Source organism: Triticum urartu, chromosome 1 (genome assembly GCF_003073215.2).
Source record: "Triticum urartu cultivar G1812 chromosome 1, Tu2.1, whole genome shotgun sequence".
Lineage (NCBI taxonomy): Eukaryota > Viridiplantae > Streptophyta > Magnoliopsida > Poales > Poaceae > Triticum > Triticum urartu.
Window position 1 is genome coordinate 549,844,952 of NC_053022.1, and position 20,194 is coordinate 549,865,145.

The window sequence follows — 20,194 nt, forward strand, 5'->3', positions numbered from 1 at the left end:
TGGCCGGATGGTTGCTGCTTGCACACGCGGCGAGCTCATGTGGTCATAGGTTCGAACCGGTGCCTTCCACTTTCTCGTTTTGGTTTCTACTTTAACTCGACCGGTCTGTCTTATATAAAGCTATTTGTGCTCATTAAACGTCAACTGTAAGGAGGTCAAGTGGCTATCTAAATGAGGCGAATTGTAGCATTTGTTCGAATACTACTGCTGCTCCAGCATTTTTCATTCTTTTGAGGTTTCTCTGCATAAATAAATAAAATGCAAGCGTGCTTTCTGAAAAAATCAGTGCACGCGGACTACCCACCGGCTCAGCCACTGAGAGTGTGCCCCTACCATGTTGGCACGCCATGTGTGCACATGATACAGCCGAAATACGGTAGAAAGCATTGTATATGAACGGAAGGACAAGTTAGATGACAAAAACACGTATTTTATAAGTTTATGCACCAAACTGACCGTCGCGTGCAAGTTCTATGACTTGTTGTGTATTTACCTCTAAACAAAATGAGCTTGCTGCTTACCGTCTACAATAAGGCTCTAACGATGAAGTCCCTCTACCTATTTCCACGGTATGCTTGGGAAACAGAGCAAGGGATAGAGAGACAGAGTCTGCCGGGTCCATGAGGGTCGGTGTCATTCTTTTGATTATACCAATGAGCTTTTTTTAACACAGTCTACAATAAACCAATATTTTTGGGATTTCCTTCAACTATGTACTTTTTGACATGATTTTCTATACATTCAAAACTGTTATGAAATCAAAATAATAATAAAATAATGTTGAAGATTCAAATGGCATCAAAGTTGTGTCAAAATAATGTTATGTGTTATTTATCAAAGCTTGAATGTGGATAGTCAAAACACGCCTTGCATTTCGTAAGGGAGATTGTGCCACACAACAAAATGTCAAATGAATATTACACATGCAATGTTACTTACACCTTTTAAAATGTTACATTAAAGAAAGTAATGTAAATCCATCAATATATCAATAACAATATGAAATTGTCACCAAACAACGCGCGAGTGGCCGAGCTGCTCTTTCTTTTAGTTTGAAGGGCCTCTAACATTTAGTTTTCTTGCATTTATCAACTACTCGATCTTGAATTGAATAAGAACCTTTGGCATTTATTTTCTTTCATTTATCAAGATATTACATGATCTTCGATTTTAACAAGAGCCTCTAGCATTTCTTTTCTTAGATCTATGAAGATGATACACAATCTTAGATTTGACAAGATACCATATGCAAGGTTGTCGGAATCGTGATTTTGAATCAGATCGAAGCTCTATTGGTAGGATAGCAACTCATAGAATCTTAATTACCAGGATCATAGAAACGTAGATTCTATGAACCCAAATCGTAGAACCATAGATGGTAGTTTCGATCATAAGGTCGTGTAATCATACAACAAAATCGCGATTCTCACAACCTTGACCATATGGTCATAGCATTGTGATGCCAACATGAATCTCATAGAGGAACACACAATTGCAAGATCTTGTAGAATTTGGTTAATAAAATGCCCTACTGAGAAATGCAAGATCTACACATTTATATAATGTATATGATATATAGCTTAAGATCACTGGGAGTGCCCCTAACATTGTGATAGAAGCATTAATATGGGAGGGAAATGCATAAATGAAAGATATTATAGCATTATTTATAAATGGTGCTTTCATTAATTTAAAATGTAGAATCAAGATCTTATATAATATAGAATCAAGGTTAGAGATGCTTTGTACTTCCGCTGAACTTTGATAATAGATCATTAGATCTGGATCATTTTCGCAAAAAAAAAGGATCTTATATCTTATAGAATCAATCGCTCACGTTGCAAGATTGGGTCGCACCTTAATATAAACCCACTGCAGGGGAAAGAGATCGTCAGCCACTGTACTAAAGCATTAGCACGAGGGCAACAGAAGGAAATTGAAGCTACCTCCTCTTTTCTCCTGCCCATGGCGCTCGTCGGTAGCAATGCACACTCCGCGATTCTTGTCCTCTTCCTGGTTCTCTCGATGATGATGTCCTCCTCGCCACCGTCACACTGCCATGCACGTATGAATCTCTCCATGATTTTACTCTGCATTTTCGGTTTGATCAACTTATGAGGTATGTGGTAACCTTGAGTTGTTTTGATTCATGCAGTTAGGATATGGTCGTGCGCCAATTCTGCGCACCAGCCCTGCAGTAAGGCGATGTGCATCTATGAGTGCGAAGAGAGGGGAGCTGCAGGACCTATTTATCTTTCGCGCTGCAACCACACCGTCCACCCCGAGCAGTGCTGCTGCAGGAACGTCTAGCCGAACTCGGTGTGACAGCCATGACGGCTAAGCACCGTACATGACTGGCACCTGGTCTAGATTCAATAAACATCTTATGTTTCTCTCAACAAAAAATTAGTCATGCCAACCATGAATCTTCTTCGAGTGAGTAGAAAATTAAGAATGATTAACATGTCTGAGATGCATATTGTGACGCCCGGATAATTAAGCTACCCTAACCCTCTGCTAATGATGCCATGTCACCACGATTATTGTTGTTAACCCCGCGATGATTCAATCCCGTTTGAATTTAAAATTCAAAATCAGAGAAAACAATAAAAGCTTTCAAACATTTAAACAAAAAAAGGTTTGGGTTGTGCCAAATAGTTCATTGATAATTATGGCGGAGAAACCAACACTTTATAAAGTACTGAGATGCCCCATAGTAAATAAAACAGTGACTAAAACAATTATTTAAATGCCTATTAAATAATAAAAATATACCAAGTATTTTATTATTGCACCAAACTTTTTATGGCAGTAATTAATAATGTTTAATTTAGGGACTAGGTTAATAATTTATAAAACCGAAATAAATTGAAACTAAAAAGAAAACAGGAAATAAACAAAAGAAAAATGAAAAAAGGGGGGAACCCCCTGCCCCCAGCGGCCTCGGCCCAGTTGGCCTAGCGACCAGACCGGCCCACCCCGCGCCCCCTGCCGACTAACCCGGGGTCCGCTTGACCGAAACCCTAACCCCCCACTTCTTCCCCCGCCCCCACTGTCCACTCGCGCCCATCCTCTCGTTCCCGATCTGGATTGGGAGCGTGCCGTCGCCGTTGCCCCTGGCACCGATCGACGCCGCCACCCATCGCCCGCCTCCGCTGACCCCACCTCTCCCGCGCCGGCGCTGACCACCGCCTCCCATTGTCACTGCTGCCCCGCGTCGCCCGGCGATCTTGCTGCCGTGGACTGATACGTCTCCAACGTATCTATAATTTTTGATTGTTCCATGCTATTATATTATCTGTTTTGGATGTTTTATATGCATTAATATGCTATTTTATATGATTTTTGCGACTAACCTATTAACCTAGAGCCCAGTGCCAGTTTGTGTTTTTTCCTTGTTTTAGAGTTTCGCAGAAAAGGAATACCAAACGGAATAAAACTTTTGCGATGATTTTTCTTGGACCAGAAGACACCTAGGAGACTTGGAGTGCAAGTCAGAAGAGCCACCAGGCGGCCACAAGGGTGGAGGGTGCGCCCGGGGGGGGGGGGGGGGGGGGCCGGGGGGGGGGGGGGGGTAGGGCACGCCCCCAACCTTGTGGGCCCCTCGGTGACCCCCTGACCTAGATCTTCCTCCTATATATACTCATATACCCCGAAAACTTCCAGGGGAGCCACGAAACCACTTTTTCACCGCCGCAACCTTCTGTACCCGTGAGATCCCATCTAGCACTAGTAGAAAACGGAGCTTTAAAACCGGTTCGTAAGGGCCTTTAGTGCCGGTTCCATAACCGGCACTAATTGGTGGGCACTAAAGGCCCCCCCTTTAGTACCGGTTCGGCACGAACCGGCGCTAAAGTGCCACCACGTGGCGTGAGCTCGCGCCCTGGTATGGGGGACCTTTACCAACCGGTACTAAAGGTTTTTTTTGAATTTTTTTTTGAAAATTTTGGAATTTTTTTTGATTTTTTTTCGATTTTTAATTTTTCTGAATTATTTGGTGATTTAGTCTCTAATCACCTCTCTTAACTGCTCAAGTGTAGATTCTATGAACCCAAATCGTAGAACCATAGATGGTAGTTTCGATCATAAGGTCGTGTAATCATACAACAAAATCGCGATTCTCACAACCTTGACCATATGGTCATAGCATTGTGATGCCAACATGAATCTCATAGAGGAACACACAATTGCAAGATCTTGTAGAATTTGGTTAATAAAATGCCCTACTGAGAAATGCAAGATCTACACATTTATATAATGTATATGATATATAGCTTAAGATCACTGGGAGTGCCCCTAACATTGTGATAGAAGCATTAATATGGGAGGGAAATGCATAAATGAAAGATATTATAGCATTATTTATAAATGGTGTTTTCATTAATTTAAAATGTAGAATCAAGATCTTATATAATATAGAATCAAGGTTAGAGATGCTTTGTACTTCCGCTGAACTTTGATAATAGATCATTAGATCTGGATCATTTTCGCAAAAAAAAAGGATCTTATATCTTATAGAATCAATCGCTCACGTTGCAAGATTGGGTCGCACCTTAATATAAACCCACTGCAGGGGAAAGAGATCGTCAGCCACTGTACTAAAGCATTAGCACGAGGGCAACAGAAGGAAATTGAAGCTACCTCCTCTTTTCTCCTGCCCATGGCGCTCGTCGGTAGCAATGCACACTCCGCGATTCTTGTCCTCTTCCTGGTTCTCTCGATGATGATGTCCTCCTCGCCACCGTCACACTGCCATGCACGTATGAATCTCTCCATGATTTTACTCTGCATTTTCGGTTTGATCAACTTATGAGGTATGTGGTAACCTTGAGTTGTTTTGATTCATGCAGTTAGGATATGGTCGTGCGCCAATTCTGCGCACCAGCCCTGCAGTAAGGCGATGTGCATCTATGAGTGCGAAGAGAGGGGAGCTGCAGGACCTATTTATCTTTCGCGCTGCAACCACACCGTCCACCCCGAGCAGTGCTGCTGCAGGAACGTCTAGCCGAACTCGGTGTGACAGCCATGACGGCTAAGCACCGTACATGACTGGCACCTGGTCTAGATTCAATAAACATCTTATGTTTCTCTCAACAAAAAATTAGTCATGCCAACCATGAATCTTCTTCGAGTGAGTAGAAAATTAAGAATGATTAACATGTCTGAGATGCATATTGTGACGCCCGGATAATTAAGCTACCCTAACCCTCTGCTAATGATGCCATGTCACCACGATTATTGTTGTTAACCCCGCGATGATTCAATCCCGTTTGAATTTAAAATTCAAAATCAGAAAGAAAACAATAAAAGCTTTCAAACATTTAAACAAAAAAAGGTTTGGGTTGTGCCAAATAGTTCATTGATAATTATGGCGGAGAAACCAACACTTTATAAAGTACTGAGATGCCCCATAGTAAATAAAACAGTGACTAAAACAATTATTTAAATGCCTATTAAATAATAAAAATATACCAAGTATTTTATTATTGCACCAAACTTTTTATGGCAGTAATTAATAATGTTTAATTTAGGGACTAGGTTAATAATTTATAAAACCGAAATAAATTGAAACTAAAAAGAAAACAGGAAATAAACAAAAGAAAAATGAAAAAAGGGGGGAACCCCCTGCCCCCAGCGGCCTCGGCCCAGTTGGCCTAGCGACCAGACCGGCCCACCCCGCGCCCCCTGCCGACTAACCCGGGGTCCGCTTGACCGAAACCCTAACCCCCCACTTCTTCCCCCGCCCCCACTGTCCACTCGCGCCATCCTCTCGTTCCCGATCTGGATTGGGAGCGTGCCGTCGCCGTTGCCCCTGGCACCGATCGACGCCGCCACCCATCGCCCGCCTCCGCTGACCCCACCTCTCCCGCGCCGGCGCTGACCACGCCTCCCATTGTCACTGCTGCCCGCGTCGCCCGGCGATCTGCTGCGTGACTGATACGTCTCCAACGTATCTATAATTTTTGATTGTTCCATGCTATTATATTATCTGTTTTGGATGTTTTATATGCATTAATATGCTATTTTATATGATTTTTGGGACTAACCTATTAACCTAGAGCCAGTGCCAGTTTCTGTTTTTTCCTTGTTTTAGAGTTTCGCAGAAAAGGAATACCAAACGGAATAAAACTTTCGCGATGATTTTTCTTGGACCAGAAGACACCCAGGAGACTTGGAGTGCAAGTCAGAAGAGCCACGAGGCGGCCACAAGGGTGGAGGGGCGCGGGGGGTAGGGCACGCCCCCAACCTTGTGGGCCCCTCGGTGACCCCCTGACCTAGATCTTCCTCCTATATATACTCATATACCCCGAAAACTTCCAGGGGAGCCACGAAACCACTTTTTCACCGCCGCAACCTTCTGTACCCGTGAGATCCCATCTAGCACTAGTAGAAAACGGAGCTTTAAAACCGGTTCGTAAGGGCCTTTAGTGCCGGTTCCATAACCGGCACTAATTGGTGGGCACTAAAGGCCCCCCCTTTAGTACCGGTTCGGCACGAACCGGCGCTAAAGTGCCACCACGTGGCGTGAGCTCGCGCCCTGGTATGGGGGACCTTTACCAACCGGTACTAAAGGTTTTTTTTGAATTTTTTTTTGAAAATTTTGGAATTTTTTTTGATTTTTTTTCGATTTTTAATTTTTCTGAATTATTTGGTGATTTAGTCTCTAATCACCTCTCTTAACTGCTCAAGTGTGGATCACTCATTCCAAATCATCTAACTTCCCAACCGGTCACCCATCCCTCTCACTATTCCAGCTCGAGCACGCTTAACTTTCAGGTTCTATTCTCCTTCGTTTCCAAGTCTGCACTTGTTGTTTTCCTGACAATAGTAAGATGCCAATCCTATTAACCCTCAGGAGTCTAGCTTGAGCATGAAGTCACACATTTCACTGTTTGAGTTTGAAACTATTATTCTAAAAAACAGTAATTATTTAGTAACACTAATATTTCTTGAATAAGTTTGACCATAGTTTGACCATAGTTTGACCAGATTTGACCAAAATTCAAAAAATTGAAATAATTATTTAGTAACACTAATATTCTTGAATAATTATGTAGTAACATTAATTCTTCTTGAATAAGTAGTTTGACCAGATTTAACAAATTTTTTTTAAAAAAACTTAAATTTGACCATATCTTTTTTTCCTTTTGAAATTTGAGGATTCTAAAAAATTGCAAACAAGCCGTAGGCAGTCTCCATCGGATGCGGATTTTCGTGCTGAATTTTTTGATATATTATACGTTTTTTTCGACATCGTATGCGAAAGTTATAGCCGTTTTACATTTTCCCTACACTTTTTGCAAAACATGTCCAAATTTAAGTTTTCAAATTTTCCTAACTAGTAGATGTAGTAATATAACTACCTCTCGAAGGATTTTATTTTTTGAAGTTTTTATCATTTTCTTTTGATTTTTTCAGAACTGAAATGGCGACACACGGGGGGGGGGGGGGGAGGGTTTGAAAATTGCCCTATAGTGCCGGTTTGTGTCACAAACCGGTACTATAGGTCAGACCCCTTTAGTACCGGTTCGTGGCACAAACCGGTACTAAAGGTTAGCCCTTTAGTACCGGTTTGTGACACGAACCGGTACTAAAGGTGATCGTGGGGCCCCGGCCTGACGCCAGCCTACCATCACCCCTTTAGTACCGGTTCGTGGCACGAACCGGTACTAAAGGTTCAACACGAACCGACATTAATGCATAGCCGTTCGAACCGGCACTAATAGTACCATTAGTGCCGGCTCAAATTCAAACCGGCACTAATGTGCTTCACGTTTGACTCTTTTTCTACTAGTGTAGGGACCTTTTCCGGCATCCTGCCGGAGGGGGATTTGATCACGGAGGGCTTCTACATCAACACCATTACCTCTCCGATGAAGCGTGAGTAGTTTACCACAGACATACGGGTCCATAGCTAGTAGCTAGATGGCTTCTTCTCTCTCTTTGATTCTCAATACCATGTTCTCCTCGATGTTCTTGGAGATCTATTCGATGTAATACTCTTTTGCGATGTGTTTGCCGAGACCCGATGAATTGTGGATTTATGATCAGCTTATCTATGAATATTATTTGAATCTCGTCTAAATTCTTATATACATGATTTGATATCTTTGCAAGTCTCTTCGAACTATCGATTTGGTTTGGCCAACTAGATTGGTTTTTCTTACAAGGGGAAGCGCTTAGCTTTGGGTTCAATCTTGCGGTGCTCGATCCTAGTGACAGAAGGGGAACCGACACCTATTATATTGTTGCCATCGAGGATAACAAGATGGGATTTTCATCATATTGCTTGAGTTAATTCCGCTACATCATGTCATCTTACTAAATGCGTTACTCTGTTCTTATGAACTTAATACTCTAGATGCAGACAGGACTCGGTCGATGTGTGGAGTAATAGTAGTAGATGCAGAATCGTTTCGGTCTACTTGACATGGACGTGATGCCTATATTCATGATCATTGCCTTAGATATCGTCATAACTTTGTGCTTTTCTATCAATTGCTGGGCAGTAATTTGTTCATCCACCATAATAATTTCTATCTTGAGAGAAGCCTCTAGTGAAACCTATGGCCCCCGGGTCTATTTTCCATCATATAAGTTTTTGATTTACTTTCTTTGAAATATTTTACTTTCCGTTACATAAACCAAAAATACCAAAAATATTACTTTACCGTTTATCCATCTATGTCAGATCTCACTTTGCAAATAACCGTGAAGAGATTGACAACTCCTTTATCGTGTTGGGTGCAAGTTGGTGTTTGTTTGTGCAGGTATTCGGTGGCTTGTCGCGTTGTCTCCTACTAGATTGATACCTTGGTTCTCAAAACTGAGGGAAATACTTACTCTACTTTGCTGCATCACCCTTTCCTCTTCTAGGGAAAAACCAACGCAAGCTCAAGAGGTAGCAGGAAGGATTTCCGGCGCCGTTGCCGGGGAGATCTACGCCAAGTCGAGACATACCAAGTACCCATCATAAACTCTCATCCCTCGCATTACATTATTCACCATTCGCCTCTCGTTTTCCTCTCCCCCACTTCTAAAACGATTTTTGAAAAGATTCGCCTTTTCTTCGCCCTTCTTCCGCTCGTCTTCTCCAATTACTCTTTTGCCACCATCATGTCTGAAACTGGGGAGGTGATCATTGAAAAGGATAGTACTAAGGATGGGGGAAACTTTGATACTTTTGTTAATTCTGATCCTCATGAAGAAACTACTATCTTGCATGCTAAGAAATTCCGCCTAGGTAGCGGAAATATTATTGGAAAAGGGGTTATTCAAGATTTCTTTACTTGTGCCGGTGCACTCCCCACTATGGTGGATCTATCCTCCATAAAACTAGTAGCCTTGCGGATGCTATATCTTTGCTTGTCCTTTAACTTGAAAGACAATTTGTTCACATGCATCCATCCATACAAAGGATTTTTCTAGAGTTTTCTAATATTGAGCATTCTTCTGTTAAGCGCGCCGCCACTATATTCCTAGCTCATGAGTTTAGATTTATTATGAAAGAAGCTAGTGAAATTTTCACTCATTATAAATTAGATGGTGGTCGTCCTCCCATAGAGGGAATTCTCTTTAATCAAGAGGATATAATGAGTTTACGGTCTTTAGATCATGTTGCTTATAACGAAAATTTAAGAAAGAGGGTTCCTACCGATTGTTTAGTCAATAAGATTTCTGAGCTTAATGATGATTTTGCTATTAAAAGCAACGGCTTGGGTTTCTCTCTTGGGCACAAGCTCATGACTTTTTGCCAAAAGAATGCTTATAATGATGAGTTGGTCGTACAATATGAAGGGCCGAAGGAGGAATCAATTCCTCCCGAGATCGAACTTGGGGACTCTTATCCCGTTAAATTTATCCTTTTTGATTACTTTTTCTTGCCTCAAAGAAAACATGCTGCTGAATGAAGGGAGAATGAGATGAGTTTTCGAGATTTGCCTTATCATATTACGATTACACTTAGATCTATTCGTGTTTTATGCCTAGCTAGGGGCGTTAAACAATAGCGCTTGTTGGGAGGCAACCCAATTTTCTTTTTTTCTTTTTTCTTTTTAGGCCCTGTATTGCAATAAATATTTCATCTAGCCTCTGGTTAGATGCGGTTTTATGTTTTAATTAGTGTTTGTGCCAAGTAAGACCTTTGGGATAGCTTACGGTGATAGTTATTTTGATCCTGCTGAAAAGCAGAAACTTTGCGCCCAGGAGATTAGTTTTTATTTTTAACAGAAGCACGATAAAATACTGATTCTTTTTGAAGAGGATTAATAAAAAATTGTTGAGGACTTCCTAATTTCTCAGGATTTTTTGAGTTACAAAAGTATTCGAAATATCCAGATTGCTACAGATTGTTCTGTTTTTGACAGATTCTATTTTTCACGTGTTGTTTGCTTATTTTGATGAATCTATGGCTAGTATCGGGGGTATGTGTCCATTTTGAATCATGCTTCTATATCGATATTTATTGCATTATGGGCTGTTATTACACATTATGTCACAATACTTATGCCTATTCTCTCTTATTTTACAAGGTTTACATGAAGAGGGGGAATGCCAGCAGCTGGAATTTTGGGCTGGAAAAGGAGCAAATATTAGAGACCTATTCTGCACATCTTCAAAAGTCCTGAAACTCCACGGGAATTATTTTCAGAATATATAAAAAATATTGGGAGAAAGAAGTACCAGAGGGGGGCCACCCACCGTCCACGAGGGTAGGGGCGCGCCCCCTGCCTCATGGGCACCCTGATGGCCCTCTGATGCCCATCTTTGGCTATATGGAGTCTTTCGTCGAGGAAAAATCATAAGCAAGCTCACGGGACGAAACTCCGCCGCCACAAGGCGGAACCTTGGCGGAACCAATCTAGGGCTCCGGCGGAGCTGTTCTGCCGGGGAAACTTCCCTCCAGGAGGGAGAAATCATCACCATCGTCATCACCAACGATCCTCTCATCGGGAGGGGGGCAATCTCCATCAACATCTTCACCAGCACCATCTCCTCTCAAACCCTAGTTCATCTCTTGTATCCAATCTTTGTCCCAAAGCCTCAGATTGGTACCTGTGGGTTGGTAGTAGTGTTAATTACTCCATGTGGTTGATGCTAGTTGGTTTATTTGGTGGAAGATCATATGTTCAGATCCATTATGCATATTAATACCCCTCTGATTATGAACATGAATATGATTTTTGAGTAGTTACGTTTATTCCTAAGGACATGGGAGAAGTCTTGCTATAAGTATTCATGTGAATTTGGTATTCGTTCGATATTTTCATGAGATGTATGTTGTCTTTCCTCTAGTGGTGTCATGTGAACGTCGACTACATGACACTTCACCATTTTTTGGGCCTAGGGGAAGGCATTGGGAAGTAATAAGTAGATGATGGGTTGCTAGAGTGACAGAAGCTTAAACCCTAGTTTATGTGTTGCTTCGTAAGGGGCTGATTTGGATCCATATGTTTCATGCTATGGTTAGGTTTACCTTAATACTTCTGTTGTAGTTGCGGATGCTTGCAATAGTGGTTAATCATAAGTGGGATGCTTGTCCAAGAAAGGACAGTACCCAAGCACCGGTCCACCCACATATCAAATTATCAAAGTACCAAACGCGAATCATATGAACGTGATGAAAACTAGCTTGACGATAATTCCCATGTGTCCTCGGGAGCACTTTCCTTCATATAAGAGTTTGTACAGGCTTGCCCTTTGCTACAAAAAGGATTGGGCCATCTTGCTGCACCTTATTTACTTTCATTACTTGTTGCTCGTTACAATTTATCTTATCACAAAACTATCTGTTACCGATAATATCAGTGCTTGCAGAGAATACCTTGCTGAAAACCGTTATCATTTCCTTCTGCTCCTCGTTGGGTTCAACGCTCTTACTTATCGAAAAGGCTACGATAGATCCCCTACACTTGTGGGTCATCAAGACTCTTTTCTGGCGCCGTTGCCGGGGAGTGAATCGCCTTTTGTAGGTGGAATTTGGTAAGGAAAAATTTATATAGTGTGCTGAAATTTACTGTCACTTGTTACTATGGAACATAATCCTTTGAGGGGCTTGTTCGGGGTATCTTCACCCCGACCAGTAGAGAAAATAGTTGCTCCTCAACCTACTGAACCTACTGAAAATGTTTACTTTGAAATCCCTTCGGGTATGATAGAGAAACTGCTAGCTAATCCTTTCACATGTGATGGAACATTACATCCTAATTTGCACCTAATCTATGTGGATGAAGTTTGTGGATTATTTAACTTGCAGGTATGCCCAAGGATGTTATCAAGAAGAAGGTCTTCCCTTTATCTTTTAAGGGAGAGGCATTGACATGGTTTAGGCTATGTGATGATATTGGAATTTCATCAGAAGTTTTATCCTATGCATCTGGTTCATCGTGATCGTAATTATATATATATAATTTTTGGCCTCGCGACGAAGAAAGCATCGCTCAAGCTTGGGGGAGGCTTAAGTCATTGTTATATTCATGCCCCAATCATGAGCTCTTAAAAGAAATGATTATTCAAAAAATTTATGCTCGGCTTTCTCTTAGTAATCGCTCCATGCTCGATACTTCTTGTACTAGTTCTTTTATGATGAAGACTATTGAATTCAAATGGGATTTATTGGAGAGAATTAAACGCAACTCTGAAGATTGGGACCTCGACGAAGGTAAGGAGTCAGGTATAACACCTAAGTTTAATTGTGTTAAATCTTTTATGGATACCGATGCTTTTCGTGAATTTAGCACTAAATATGGACTTGACTCTGAGATAGTAGCTTCTTTCTGTGAATCCTTTGCTACTCATGTTGATCTACCTAAGGAGAAGTGGTTTAAATATAATTCTCCCATTGAAGTAAAAGTAGTTGCACCTATTAAAGTTGAAGAAAATACTATCACTTATAATGCTCCTGTTGTTCCTATTGCTTATATTGAGAAACCACCTTTCCCTGTTAGAATAAAGGATCATGCAAAAGCTTCAACTGTGGTCAACAAAAGTAATATTAAGACACCCAAACCCCCCGAGAAACTTAAAATTGAACCAGATATTGCTATGGTTAAAGATCTCTTGGCCCATAATATTGATGGGCATGTTATTTACTTCTGTGATGAAGCTGCTAGAATTGCTAGACCCGATACTAAAAATAAACATAGACCTGTTGTAGGCATGCCTGTTATTTATGTTAAAATAGGAGATCATTGTTATCATGGCTTATGTGATATGGGTGCTAGTGGAAGTGCAATACCTCATTCCTTATATAAAGAAATTATGCATGATATTGCACCTGCTGAGATAGAGGAAATTGATGTTACAATTAAGCTTGCCAATAGAGATACTATTTCACCAGTTGGGATTGTTAGAGATGTTGAAGTCTTGTGTGGGAAGTTAAATATCCTGCAGATTTTCTTGTTCTTGGTTCCCCACAAGATGACTTTTGTCCCATTATATTTGGTAGACCCTTTTTGAATACCGTTAATGCTAAGATAGACCGCAATAAGGATGTTGTTACTGTTGGTTTGGGGGATATGTCTCATGAGTTTAATTTTGCTAAATTTCATAGACAACCCCATGATAAAGAATTGCCTAGTAAAGATGACATTATTGGTCTTGCTTCTATTGTCGTGCCTCCTAGTGATCCTTTAGAACAATATTTGCTAGACCATGAAAATGATATGTTTATTAATGAAAGAAGGGAAATAGATGAAGTATTCTTTAAACAGGGTCCTATTTTGAAGCACAACTTGCCTGTTGAAATCTTAGGGGATCCTCCTCCACCTAAGGGTGATCCCGTGTTTGAGCTTAAACCTTTACCGGATACTCTTAAATATGCTTATCTTGATGAAAAGAAGATATATCCTGTTATTATTAGTCCTAACCTTTCAGAGCATGAAGAAAAGAAATTATTGAAAACTCTGAAGAAGCACCGTGCTACTATTGGATATATTCTTGATGATCTTAAGGGCATTAGTCCCACTCTATGTCAGCACAAAATAAAATTGGAGAAAGACGCTAAACCAGTTGTTGATCACCAATGATAGTTAAATCCTAAGATGAAAGAAGTGGTAAGAAAAGAAATACTAAAGCTTCTGGAGGCAGGTATAATTTATCCCGTTGCTGATAGTCAGTGGGTAAGTCATGTCCATTGTGTCCCTAAGAAGGGAGGTATTACAGTCGTTCCTAATGATAAAGATGAATTGATCCCACAAAGAATTGTTATAGGTTATAGAATGGTAATTGATTTTCGTAAACTAAATAAAGCTACTAAAAAGGATCATTACCCTTTACCTTTTATTGATCAAATGCTAGAAAGATTATCCAAACATACACATTTTTTCTTTCTAGATGGTTATTCTGGTTTCTCTCAAATACATGTGTAAAAAGAGGATCAAGAAAAGACAACTTTTACTTGCCCTTTCGGTACCTTTGCTTATAGACGTATGTCTTTTGGTTTATGTAATGCACCTGCTACCTTTCAAAGATGTATGACTGCTATATTCTCTGACTTTTGTGAAAAGATTGTTGAGGTATTCATGGATGATTTCTCCGTGTTTATGGGACTTCTTTTGATGATTTCTTAAGCAACCTTGATCGAGTTTTGCAGAGATGTGGAGAAACTAGTCTTGTCTTGAATTGGGAGAAGTGCCACTTTATGGTTAATGAAGGCATTGTCTTGGGGTATAAAATTTCTGAAAGAGGTATTGAAGTTGATAAAGCTAAAGTTGATGCTATTGAAAAGATGCCGTGTCCTAAGGACATTAAAGGTATAAGAAGTTTCCTTGGTCATGCCGGTTTTTATAGGAGGTTCATTAAGGACTTTTCTAAAATTTCTCGGCCTCTGAATAATCCTTTACAAAAAGATGTTCCTTTTGTCTTCGATGATGATTGTGTAGAAGCATTTGACATACTTAAGAAAGCTTTGATTTATGCACCTATTTATTCAGCCTCCTGATTGGAATTTACCATTTGAAATCATGTGTGATGCTAGTGATTATGCTGTAAGGGCTGTTCTAGGACAAAGATTTGATAAGAAATTAAATGTTATCTAATATGCTAGTAAAACTCTAGACAGTGCCTACAGAAATTATGCTACTACTGAAAAAGAATTTTTAGCAGTTGTATTTGCTTGTGATAAGTTCAGACCTTATATTGTTGATTCTAAAGTAACTGTTCACACTGATCATGCTGCTATTAAATATCTCATGGAAAAGAAAGATGCCAAACCCAGACTTATTAGATGGGTTCTCTTGCTACAAGAATTTGATTTGCATATTATTGATAGAAAGGGAGCTGAGAACCCCGTTGCAGACAACTTGTCTAGGTTAGAGAATGTTCTTGATGACCCACTACCTATTGATGATAGCTTCCCTGATGAACAATTAGCTGTCATAAATGCTTCTCGTACTGCTCCATGGTATGCTGATTATATTGTTGCTAAATTTATACCACCTAGTTTCACATACCAGCAAAAGAAAAAGTTCTTCTATGATTTAAGACATTACTTCTGGGATGACCCACATCTTTATAAAGAAGGATTAGATGGTGTTATTAGACATTGTGTACCTAAGCATGAACAGGAATAGATCCTATGCAAGTGTCACTCCGAGGCTTATGGAGGACACCATGCTGGAGATAGAACTGCACATCAGGTATTGCAATCCGGTTTTTATTGGCCTACTCTCTTCAAGGATGCTTGTAAGTTTGTTTTGTCTCGTGATGAATATCAAAGAATTGGTAATGTTAGTAGACATCAAGAAATGCCTATGAATTATTCACTTGTTATTGAACCATTTGATGTTTGGGACTTTGATTATATGGGATCGTTTCCTTCCTCTAATGGGTACACACATATTTTAGTTGTTGTTGATTACGTTATTAAGTGGGTAGAAGCTATTCCAACTAGTAGTGTTGATCATAACACCTCTATTAAGATGCTTAAAGAAGTTATTTTTTTGAGGTTTGGAGTCCCTAGATACTTAATGACTGATGGTGGTTCACATTTTATTCATGGTGCCTTTCGTAAAATGCTTGCTAAGTATGATGTTAATCATAGAATTGCATCTCCTTATCACCCACAGTCTAGTGGTTAAGTAGAACTGAGCAATAGAGAGCTTAAATTAATTTTGCAAAAGACTGTTAATAGATCTAGGAAGAATTGGTCCAAGAAACTTGATGATTCATTATGAGCCTATAGAACTGCATACAAAAATCCTATGGGTATGTCTCCATATAAAATGGTTTATGGAAAGGCATGTCACTTACCTCTTGAACTATAACATAAGGTATATTGGGCTATTAAAGAGCTCAATTATGATTTCAAACTTGCCATTGAGAAGAGACTTTTTGACATTAGCTCACTTGATGAATGGAGAACCTAGGCTTATGAAAATGCCAAACGATTTAAAGAAAAAGTTAAAAGATGGCATGACAAAAGGATACAAAAACGTGAGTTTAATGTAGGTGATTATGTATTCTTATACAACTCTTGTTTAAGATTTTTTGCAGGCAAAATCCTCTCTAAATGGGAATGTCCTTACGTCATCGAGGAGGTCTATCGTTCCGGTGCCATAAAAATCAACAACTTCGAAGGCACAAATCCGAGGGTGGTGAACGGTCAAAGAATCAAACATTATATGTCAGGTAATCCTATAAATGTTGAAACTAATGTTATTGAAACCGTAACCCCAGAGGAATACATAAGGGACACATTCCAGAATGTTCCAGACTTCGAAAAGGAATAGGTATGTGGTACGGTAAGTAAACCAACTCCAAAACAGTTCTAATGGCAATTTTTCTCCGTTTTGGAATATATAAGAAAATAGGAAAATAAGAAGCAGTCCGGAAAGGACACAAGGCTTCCACGGGGGTGGAGGGTGCGCCCTACCCCCTGGGCGCGCCCCCTGCCTCGTGGGCACCTCGTGTGCCCTCCGGACTCCGTTTTCTTGCACGACACTTCTTTTGGTCGGTAAAGATTCATTATATAATCTTCCGAAGGTTTTGACCACCGTATTATGCAAATATCTTCTTTCTTTGTTTTGAGCTATTTTTCTGACAAATCTAGATCACCATGACGTCTTCAAGCGCCCCCAAGGACAAGTTCTTCGAGAAGGTCATCAACCCCTACCTCGCAGAGGTGCTGCAACACCCTCAAACCATTGAGATGCGTGAGGGGTTGCTGCACATCCGCGATGTTGAGGGACCAAGGAGGACCGGAAGCGTGGAGACAAGGCTCGAGGCGATGGAGCAACAAGTTTTCATGTGCCAAGAGATGGTGGAACATGGACTCGACTCCAATCATATAATGATCACAGAGTTCACCAACAACCACAAGTTGGATGCCAAGAACATTAGGGAAGCCACCTTCAAGCTTCATGAGAAGATCGAGCGCCTCCAAGCCCAGATCTATGACCTGCAAAACCAAAACTATGAGTATGAATATAGATTCAAGAGGATGAGTTTGGCTGCAGATTTGAGGATCACGGAGACTCGATCATACTTTTACGATGGTGAGCCTATGCCTTGGAAGATGGACGACAAGCCTACATCATCAACAACTCCATCATCACCACCTCCGAGGAAGGAGAAATAAACACATGGGTATGGGCACTCCCCTTGGCAACTGCCAAGCTTGGGGGAGTGCCCCGGTATCGTATCACTACCACACCTTTATCTTTACTGTTTTTCTTAGTTCGATCCTTTTGGTAATATCTTGATCTAGTAGAGTAAAGTTTTAGTATGATCTAGTTTTTAGTTTTGCTTTATGATCCTTCTATGTAATCGAGTCCGTGAGATATATATAATAAAGATTAGTATTGAGTCAAGGGCTTGATTATCTTGCTATGATCTTGAGGAAATAAAATAAAAGAGAAAGAATAAAAATAAATAAAGAGATCATATGGATCTTATGGAGGGTAATGACTTCACATATAAAGAGTAGGATGAATAAAAGTTGTGAGAGTTGACAAACATAGTTTTGGTAATCGTTGAAATTAATAGGAAATAATAAGGAAAGAGAGGTTTTTACATATAAATATACTATCTTGGACATATTTTATGATTGTGAGCACTCATTAAAATATGACATGCTAAAGAGTTGAGGTTGGACAAGGAAGACAACATAATGGGTTATGTTTTCTTGCATCTGAAATAAATTATATTGTCATGGATCATCCAACATGTTTCTTTGACTATATACTGCAAGGCAACAGCCTCACAGTCTTTTATTAAACCACAGAACCAAAGTTTTACAAAGTCACAAGATAAAGGCAAGTGAGGGGAAGGGAATACTTACGATTAGGGTAAGGCACTATCCAAGAAATTAGTCTACTCCTATATTTACATTTGATTCTATGAGCTAAAAGAGAGATGTCATGCAGAAAATTTCTCCTCCAGGATCTGAAAGAAGGTAATTCATTCCTAAAAATCTTCCCATTTCTTTGTGTCCAAATATTCCAAGTGGTAGTGAAGACTACCTCTGAGAAGAAGGGAAGGCCAAAATCCCTCCTAGAAGCAAAATCCATCTCATAAGTGGTCTGGTTAAGTTGAGGACTCCATGAAATACCCAGGTAGTTCCAGACATGTTGGCTGAAATTACAAGCGAAGAAGAGATGTGCTCTGTCTTCATGAGAGGCCAAATGACACAGAACACAAGTGTCATCCTGGATAATCCAATGCCGCCGCTGCATCATGTCCCTAGTGTTCAGGCGATCCATCAAAAGAAGCCAGCCAAACACCTTAAACTTAAGGGTACAAGAGCTTTTCCAGATCCACCGGAATATGGGATCAACCACCGTGTCCGAAAAGCAAGACATGTACTAAATCCTGGACTGATAATCACCAGACTTGGAAGGCCATTTCCAGACATCCTTTTCCCCATCCAGAAGGGTGACCAAAGGAAGCAACGCTTGAAGCTGATTAAATTCCTCGAAAGCCTCAGCAGATAGTGGCAGATGGAGATTGTCGGTTGGGTCCGATAGTTCCATCATATCCTTAATGGTGAGAGAGTCATCAATCACAAAAGAGTGAAGCCTCGGAAACTGATGTTGCATGATAACCGTATTGTTGCCAAGTTGCTAGCGGTCCAGCCAGAAGATCACCGTATCTCCCGCACGTACGTGTGGTACCGCCAACTTGCAAAACCTATCATATAACCTGAATACATCCCTCCACTAGAAAGAGCCGCAGCTTTGAGTGACTTGGGGAGGTGCTGCGGCATAATAGGTGTCCCAAATAAGAGATACCCATGGCACGTCCATCTTATTAAAGAACTTGAAAAGATGCTTGATCAACAAGGCATCATTCTGAATGCCCAAGTCTAGAACGCCCAGACCTCCAAAGGTTTTAGGACGGCATACCAGATCCCAAGCCGCCAATGATTGCCGGGGTGTATCCGTGTTCCCTCTCCACAAGCATTGTCGCATGATATGCTCAATCTGTTTCAAGATGCCCTGTGGCAACAAAAGAGTGCACAGAAAATATATTGGCATAGAACTAAGAACAGATTGCAAGAGCTGTAGTCGGCTTCCTTGGTTCAACAGGTAAGAAGACGCAGATAATCGTCGCTCTATACGATCCACCAAAGGCAATAGATCATAAATTATTGGCCGGGAGGTACCCATGGGTAAGCCAAGGTAAGTGAACGGCATAGACCCAACATCACACCCAAGTAAACAAGCAACACGCTTACCCTCATCATCAGTCATATTGATAGGTATCAAGGAGGACTTACTAAAATTAACCCTTAGTCTGATTGATTTAGCAAAGACTTCAAGCATTTCTTTGAAAACAATGAGCTGGCTGTCAATAGCTGGGAGAACAATGAGGGTGTCGTCCGCATATTGAACGATCGGATAGTCCATCGAAGCGGCTGGGATAGGCAAGGTGAGAATGTTCCTTGAGCACATTTCATTTACAACCGATTGAAGTAAGTCCACAGTGATCACAAAGAGCAAAGGAGATAGTGGATCTCCTTGACGAACACCTGAACGACAGACAAAATGATTACTGGGCACTCCATTCAAAAGAACCGAAGAGGAGCCCGTGGACAGAATGTTCTCAATCCAACTTGTCCAACTATCATCAAAACCCTTACATTTCAGAATCCTAAGAATCAGATCATGCTCAATGGTGTTGAAAGCCTTTGTGAAGTCAACCTTAAGAAGAATGATTGGCCTCTTGGAAGCTTTGCATTGGTGGATGTACTCAA